We start from the raw sequence: 8978 nt of genomic DNA on the forward strand, positions 1-8978 counted from the left end.
ATATCCATAGGGGATATGTTCCCTACCCCCCTGGATACAGAAACTGCAAATAAAAGGAAATCCTACAAAAAGTGTTTCAAAAATCTCCCCGTTGCATTGTGCAAATGACTTATCTGCTTGTGATTGCTGCCTTCCTGGCGCTGTTCCTGGGTTCAATGGCTCTTTGGTTGGCTGGCAACCTTCAGTCTCAAAAGACTATGGTATAAGCCTACAGCACCTGGTATTCCCAGGCGGTCTCCCATCCAAGTACTAACCAGGCCTGACCCTGCTTAGCTTCCTAGATCAGACGAGATCGGGCATGTGCAGGGTAAAACGGAAGCAGGAGATAGGAAGCACTCACGGGAAGTGAGGCAGAGGGCTGAAAAGAACACAGCAGTATGTTCTTTGAACTCTGTGATAAGATCCAGGAACAACTACAGGGAAGGCTTGCAATCATAAGCGGATGAGTCATTTGCATGATGGGGAGCTCAACGGAGGAATTTTTGAACCACAGTTAATTGAAGCCACAGATACTGGATCCATGGATATGGGTGGACACTTGTGCCATCTTTTTTGTTCATACAAAAACATCCTCGGACGAGTCGGTAGTCAGCCAGGCATCGATAAAGAATAAAAAAAGACCTGTCCAGTGAATGAAATGGGTTCCTCTCCAAAATCCACTACGCTATAAAGTTCTCGAGTTGTGGAAACTACTTACATAACACTCCTAGTCATTTCTGGGATAGACCTGGAGATTTCCAGATTTCTCAACTGTTAGCCTTGCCAAAGGTCAAACAGTGGCATCACTAGGGTTTGTGTCACCCGATGTGGGACGCCAACTGCATCAGACCCACGATGGACCTCCTCCTATGCAGTGGGTGGGCAATGGTGGGTGTGATAGTGCACCATTGCCCTGCATCCCCATTTTTTTTTTTTGCTATAACTTTTGATAGAATTGAGATATTTCAACACAGTTTGTTTCATTACATTCTGCATGAAATTACACATTGAGTGATATATAACACGATGGTATTATTTAAAAAAAACAAAGATTTTGAAAATTTTGGCCAGTAGTGTTGCCACCCCCCCCGCTGGGCGTGTCACCGGGTGCAGCCCACACCCCTTGTAGCCCCCTAGCAATGCCACTGGGGTGAAGAAACCTGGATCACCTCTCATGATGCTGCTATGTGGCAATTGGATTCTTTGAATCTTGGCCTTCAGGCCTTGTCATATTGCCAGGTGGCCCCTTGTAAGTTTCTTATACGTTTATATTTACTCTGGGGGGCTTGTCTCACCTTCTCAAAAAGTCTTCAGAACAGCTAACGAGAGGAACACATTTCAAGAATTAAACAGATAAAACCATTTTGCAAGGAATTTTGTGCTTTCTTAGAGTTTCTGCTCAATCTGCTCAACATTACCTGGTTCTTCCATCTCTTTGTTGGCAACCTTCAGTCTCGAAAGACTCTGGTATCGCGCTCTGAAAGGTGATTCTGGAACAGCGTCTAGTGTGGCTGAAAAGGCCAATTCGGGAGTGACAATCCCTTCCACACCGGGAGCAAGTGCAGTCTGTCCCTGGTCTGTCTCCCTGGCTGTGGGCCTTCCTTCTTTGCCTCTTTGCCTCAGTCTGTTGGCCAAGTGTCTCTTCAAACTGGGAAAGGCCATGCTGCACAGCCTGCCTCCAAGCGGGCCTCTCAGAGGCCAGGGTTTCCCACTTGTTGAGGTCCACTCCTAAGGCCTTCAGATCCCTCTTGCAGATGTCCTTGTATCGCAGCTGTGGTCTACCTGTAGGGCGCTTTCCTTGCACGTGTTCTCCATAGAGGAGATCCTTTGGGATCCGGCCATCATCCATTCTCACGACATGACTGAGCCAACGCAGGCATCTCTGTTTCAGCAGTGTATACATGCTGGGGATTCCAGCTTGTTCCAGAAGTGTGTTGTTTGGAACTTTGTCCTGTCAGGTGATGCCGAGGATGCGTCGGAGGCAGCGCATGTAGAAAGCGTTCAGTTTCCTCTCCTGTTGTGAGTGAAGAGTCCATGACTTGCTGCAGTACAGAAGTGTACTAAGGATGCAAGCTCTGTGGACCTGGATCTTGGTATGTTCCGTCAGCTTCTTGTTGGACCAGACTCTTTGTGAGTCTGGAAAACGTGGTAGCTGCTTTACCAATGCGTTTGTTTAGCTCGGTATCGAGAGAAAGAGTGTCAGAGATATTCTTCCATCACTGCCCCAAGTATGGCCAACACTTATTCCATGCTAGGGAAAGTTTTTCTGGCCCTTCTCTTGCTGATTATGATGACGAATAACTCCAGCCCTTAATTACTCCATCATGGAACAAACTGCCTGGATCCTAGCCTCCTATTCACATCAATCTCTTTTTAATTTGTGATTGAGCTTATGATAGGGACTTGGTAGCAAACAAACCTAATCACACCTGCATATATTAGGCTCAGAAGCATCTAATATAAGAGAATGTTCCTTCTGCAGTGGAAAGACGGCAAAGCAGTTTATTACCTGTTGTCCAAGAACACTGGACAAAAAAAAAAGGAATTTAGACACTTGGCTTACCAGATCTATTGTGTTCTTCACAGAATAAAAGTCATAATAGAACCCTCTAAATATATCTGTTTTGAATAACCCTTGATAGTTTCATCTTGGATGACTCTTTATTTTTATCCATCCCCCAGTCAGATCTGTGAGCTCCCATCCTGCCAGCCCTTCACAAACATTCTATTCAATACAGGCTATTGTTTGGTAAAATGACCATCCATACCCTCCTATCTATCACATGTCTAGGCAGGCTGAATTGGAACAGCACTTAGTGCTTTGCAGGAGGACAATACACCTGTAAGAAGGCCACTTTTATGGGAAAGGCTATTTTAAAGATATTGCAGAAAATTGTGTGGGGGATTCGCTAAGATAATCTGGATTCGCTGAAGGGCTATTACATCAGGCGATGGTTTCTCAAGTTGTTTTAACCTGTAAGCATCTCTCGGCTCTATACCTGTTGCAGTGAATTACGGGGAGTGGTGAGTAAACTCCATTTGGCTCAATTTGTAGTTGAATCCAGAAGGTGGAATTATGCCCCCCCCAAAGTATGAAAATAGATACCCCCCCCCCCAAGACTGATTTCTGATTCAAAAGCCTTGTCATCTTACTGCTAATCCTACTGGGAGCCTGATGGTGTCCAAACATCTCTCCTTCCCACCGCTGCAATCCCATTAATGTACCTAGCTGCATGGTGGTAAGACTCCTCTATATTACTCTGTGCAAGGCCTTGCTTTCTGGTGTCTAAAAGGCAGCTGCCCCCTGTGGATCTGGTATCTGTGGATTCGCTCCTCTGCGATGCCCCCCTTACCTATTTTATTTTTAAAAAATTAGCAGAGGAAGCACACATTTTGTTGCTTAACAGAACATAAAAACAGCCCCACTGGATCGGGCCATAGGCCCATCTAGTCCCACTTCCTGTATCTCACAGCGGCCCACCAAATGCCCCAGGGAGCACACCAGATAACAAGAGACCTGCAAGGCCTCCTGGGAATTGTAGTTTAAGAACATAAGAACAGCCCCACTGGATCAGGCCATAGGCCCATCTAGCCCCACTTCCTGTATCTCACAGCGGCCCACCAAATGCCCCAGGGAGCACACCAGATAACAAGAGACCTGCAAGGCTTCCTGGGAATTGTAGTTAAGAACATAAGAACAGCCCCACTGGATCAGGCCATAGGCCCATCTAGTCCAGCTTCCTGTATCTCACAGCGGCCCACCAAATGCCCCAGGGAGCACACCTGATAACAAGAGACCTGCAAGGCTTCCTGGGAATTGTAGTTAAGAACATAAGAACAGCCCCACTGGATCAGGCCATAGGCCCATCTAGTCCAGCTTCCTGTATCTCATAGCGGCCCACCAAATGCCCCAGGGAGCACACCAGATAACAAGAGACCTGCAAGGCTTCCTGGGAATTGTAGTTAAGAACATAAGAACAGCCCCACTGGATCAGGCCATAGGCCCATCTAGTCCAGCTTCCTGTATCTCACAGCGGCCCACCAAATGCCCCAGGGAGCACACCAGATAACAAGAGACCTGCATCCTGGTCCCCTCCCTTGCATTGGCATTCTGACATAACCCATTTCTAAAATCAGGAGTTTGCACATACGCATCATGGCTTGTAACCCGTACTGGATTATTCCTCCAGAAACTTGTCCAATCCCCTTTTAAAGGCATTCAGGCCAGATGCCATCACCACATCCTGTGGCAAGGAGTTCCACAGACCAACCACACGCTGAGTAAAGAAATATTTTCTTTTGTCTGTCCTAACTCTCCCAACACTCAATTTTAGTGGATGTCCCCTGGTTCTGGTGTTATGTGAGAGTGTAAAGAGCATCTCTCTATTCACTCTGTCCATCCCCTGCATAAAACAGTTTCTCCCTTCTGAGTAATGTGATATGCAGGCAAACGGCCTGGACTCTAGAGCAGGGGTCTCTAAACCTTTTGGCCAAAGGGCCGCATCAAATATCTGGCATGGTGTTGAGGGCTGGAAAAAAAATTAAATATAAAATTTAAATAAATACATTAGAGATGGAACTTAGATGAATGAATGAATGGGCTCAAATGTCCAGGATTTCTACAAGCACCAACATAACCAAGGAAATAAAGCACACACAAGCACAACTCTGGTTCTGTTTGGTCAACTGGGCCAGAGGGTCTCAGGGGATCAGAGGCTAGCCATGGGTCGAATAGAGACTCTCTGTGGGCCACGTCTGGCCCCGGGCCGGGGTTTAGAGACCCCTGCTCTAGAGGGACACAGCTAGTACGTCAACAGGAAGCTTCCTGTTAATGTTTGGTTAGTCTCCCCCCTCTAACATGCAGGCTGCCTGCCTGCCTGCCTGCCTGCGTGTCACGTTCCTCCATTAAACAAGAAATTTTCCTCTCTTAAGCAACAAAATGAGTGCTTCCACTGCTGCTGAAGAAAAACAAAGGTGGTGGGGTGGGGGTGGGGAGTGTTTTTCCATTTTCTATTGGTATGATTACATATAAGTTCCAAACAACACAGTCCTGGAACGTGCTGGAATCCCTAGAATGTATGCACTGCTGAAACAGAGACGCCTGCGTTGGCTCGGTCATGTCATGAGAATGGATGATGGCCGGATCCCAAAGGATCTCCTCTATGGAGAACTCGTGCAAGGAAAGCGCCCTACAGGTAGACCACAGCTGCGATACAAGGACATCTGCAAGAGGGATCTGAAGGAGTGGACCTCAACAGGTGGAAAACCCTGGCCTCTGAGCGGCCCGCTTGGAGGCAGGCTGTGCAGCACTGCCTTTCCCAGTTTGAAGAGACACTTGGCCAGCAGTCTGAGGCAAAGAGGAAAAGAAGGAAGGCCCATAGCCAGGGAGACAGACCAGGGACAGACTGCACTTGCTCCCAGTGTGGAAGGGATTGTCACTCCCAAATCGGCCTTTTCAGCCACACTAGATGCTGTTCCAGAACCACCTTTCAGAGCGCGATACCATAGTCTTTTGAGACTGAAGGTTGCCAACTACTACTGATTACATATACAAAGTTACAAAGGGTGCAATCCTAACCTGCGCTGGAGCAGGCAGCCTGGTAGGCCTGTGCTGCATCCAAGGCAGGATTGGGGCTGCAAGCAGCTCAGCCTGGAGCAGGGGGAATCGCTTCCCATTACCCCAGGTAAAGCCACAGCAGCCCCAATGGAACTACCCGGATCTGCGCCACTTCAAGAGGACTTCAAATCCGAGCAGTCTGGGACTGCCCCAGGCTGCCCGGGAATGGGGTTAGGATCTGGCATAACTACTGGATTCTGGCCCCTTCTCCTGCTCACCGCCCGCCCCGGGGAACTTTACAGCACTTTTGCAACACCCTTGGGCCAGCACAAGGGACATGCGCTGGCTCTCGGGCCCAAAGTTTTATAAATACTTATCTTTGGCCATTATTATTAATTTCCTGTCATGACTACTACTGAAAATAAATTTGTCATGCCAAATATTTATGGGTCCCAGATGCCAAATGACCTTGGAACCCCACTGAGTGAAGCTCACTTATACTTACACTTACACTCACACTCTCACATAACACCAGAACCAGGGGACATCCACTAAAATTGAGTGTTGGGAGAGTTAGAACAGACAAAAGAAAATATTTCTTTACTCAGCATGTGGTTGGTCTGTGGAACTCCTTGCCACAGGATGTGGTGATGGCGTCTGGCCTGGATGCCTTTAAAAGGGGATTGGACAAGTTTCTGAAGGAAAAATCCATTACGGGTTACAAGCCATGATGCGTATGTGCAAACTCCTGATTTTAGAAATGGGCTATGTCAGAATGCCAATGCAAGGGAAGGCACCAGGATGAGGTCTCTTGTTATCAAGTGTGCTCCCTGGGGCATTTGGTGGGCCGCTGTGAGATACAGGAAGCTGGACTAGATGGGCCTATGGCCTGATCCAGCGGGGCTGTTCTTATGTTCTTCACTACAATTCCCAGGAAGCCTTGCAGGTCTCTTGTGATCTGGTGTGCTCCCTGGGGCATTTGGTGGGCCGCTGTGAGATACAGGAAGCTGGACTAGATGGGCCTATGGCCTGATCCAGCGGGGCTGTTCTTATGTTCTTCACTACAATTCCCAGGAAGCCTTGCAGGTCTCTTGTTATCTGGTGTGCTCCCTGGGGCATTTGGTGGGCCACTGTGAGATACAGGAAGCTGGACTAGATGGGCCTATGGCCTGATCCAGCGGGGCTGTTCTTATGTTCTTCACTACAATTCCCAGGAAGCCTTGCAGGTCTCTTGTTATCTGGTGTGCTCCCTGGGGCATTTGGTGGGCCGCTGTGAGATACAGGAAGCTGGACTGGATGGGCCTATGGCCTGATCCAGTGGGGCTCTTCTTATGTTCTTAACTACAATTCCCAGGAAGCCTTGCAGGTCTCTTGTTATCTGGTGTGCTCCCTGGGGCATTTGGTGGGCCGCTGTGAGATACAGGAAGCTGGACTGGATGGGCCTATGGCCTGATCCAGTGGGGCTGTTTGTATGTTCTTAACTACAATTCCCAGGAAGCCTTGCAGGTCTCTTGTTATCTGGTGTGCTCCCTGGGGCATTTGGTGGGCCGCTGTGAGATACAGGAAGCTGGACTAGATGGGCCTATGGCCTGATCCAGTGGGGCTGTTCTTATGTTCTTAACTACAATTCCCAGGAGGCCTTGCAGGTCTTCTTGTTATCTAGTGTGCTCCCTGGAGCATTTGGTGGGCCGCTGTGAAATACAGGAAGCTGGACTAGATGGGCCTATGGCCTGATCCAGTGGGGCTGTTCTTATGTTCTTATGTAAATGGGACTTGGGGGATCTAAAAAATGAGCAGAGTGGAATGAAAACCAACCGTACAGTATTTGCCATTTATCTAAAGGCTAAGAATACGCTTAGGAGCCCGTGCATCCTGGCCAGCCACATTTCTGACTATTCCTCACTAGTTGCTGGGATACCAAGAACACAGTAGATGAAATGCTCAGTGACAAAATATCTGCGGCTCTTTCTGAACCTCGGAGGAAACTTAAGTGATGGTACACCAGCCTTCCTTGAGGCTCCCTCCCTGCCTCTCTTCTCCCTGTCTTTCCAGCAGCGGAATCCAAGAGCGTGCAATCCGATTGCTTTCACAGTGTGTCAACGTCACCAGTGTGGCGATCTCGGACATGGAGGTGGTAAGCGTAAATCATTAGAGACAAGGTGCAGGAAGCACTCCATTGGATGTGATTCCTCACACCGTCCTTTCGGCATGCATGAGTTTAATGCTACAAGAATGAAATATCCCTTAGAAGTGATGGAATACCCCATGGAGAAATGATTAGAGCTGTATTTTTTCTTCCCCAGGTGATCTCACTCAGTGCTAGTATTCTCCCCGCCCCCTATTTATGCTTGCTATGTGACATTTGCAAACAGCAGAGCATTCCGGATTTGGCCCTTTCCCCTAAACTGTGTACCTCGCCTTCTGGCCTCTGGCAACAAGCGTCTTTGGCCTCCTGTTTTATCCCCCTTCTGAGCTGAGCGGCTTGTTTGGATCAATAACATGCATTACCCAGAAGGAGCCCATTAGCTCAGTTTCCTGTGGCGCTCATAATTGATTTCACAGCATCTAGCAAGAATGGGTCAAATAACTTATGATCAAGGTGGTCTCCAATGAAATTAGCCCCTTTCTGTGTTTGTGAACCCCCCCCCCCTTCAGTGCTCATTAACAGATCCTCATTATGGTCACATATAATCATCACTGCCTTGCTTTTGTGAATAATCTCTTTTCCCCTCTTTAAAATAATTTGCTGTAAAATCTCTTTGCTATGAAATAATTTGCTGTGAAGTCTTGTGCCTGCTGGATTATAAATTGCTGTGGGCAGAGTTTATATCATTTTTTTAAAACTATGGGATAATACCATGGCTGACCTGTCCCCCTCCTTACCTGGTGGTGTCCCTTCCTAAGTACTGGAAAAGGAAAAGGGGAATACTCTAGGCCACCACTCTCCTCTTCTCCATACTACCTCTACTGATCCATTTTCCATTTTCCAACCCAGGGGTCTCCAAACCCTGGCCCAGGGGCCAGATGTGGCCCGCAGCGAGCCTCTTTCTGGCCCGTGGCCAGCCTCATGTTCCCTGAAAGCCTCTGGCCCACTCAACTGAACATAACCAGAGCTGTGCTCTGATTGCATCTGGAGGGTGTTCTGAGGGCTGGAGAGGCTGAGTGAAGGAGCCCATTCATTCATTCATTCATTCATTCATTCAAGTTCCATTTCTAATTTATTTATTTAAATTTTATATTTAAATTTTTTTTCCGGCCCTCAGCCCTGCTCCAGATATTTCATGCGGCCCTCTGGCCAAAAAGTTTGGAGACCCCTGTTCCAACCCAAGGAGTGGGAGGAAGTGAAGAAGCCGTGGAGGTGAAGGTTTACTGGATCTGGCTGGAGTGGAGAGCTCTAGCCTAGAAGAACTGTTGGGACAGGCCCTCCTTCATCTTCCCAAGG

The 8978-nt window shown here is 48.0% G+C and overlaps 1 pseudogene; it reads right to left on the reverse strand.

Moving 5' to 3' along the window:
• Nucleotides 1–205: 205 nt before the first annotated feature.
• On the reverse strand, nucleotides 206–324 carry LOC136658199 (5S ribosomal RNA; annotated as a pseudogene).
• Nucleotides 325–8978: the final 8654 nt, after the last annotated feature.

The sequence above is a fragment of the Tiliqua scincoides genome, chromosome 7, assembly GCF_035046505.1.
Source record: "Tiliqua scincoides isolate rTilSci1 chromosome 7, rTilSci1.hap2, whole genome shotgun sequence".
Classification (NCBI taxonomy): Eukaryota; Metazoa; Chordata; class Lepidosauria; order Squamata; family Scincidae; genus Tiliqua; species Tiliqua scincoides.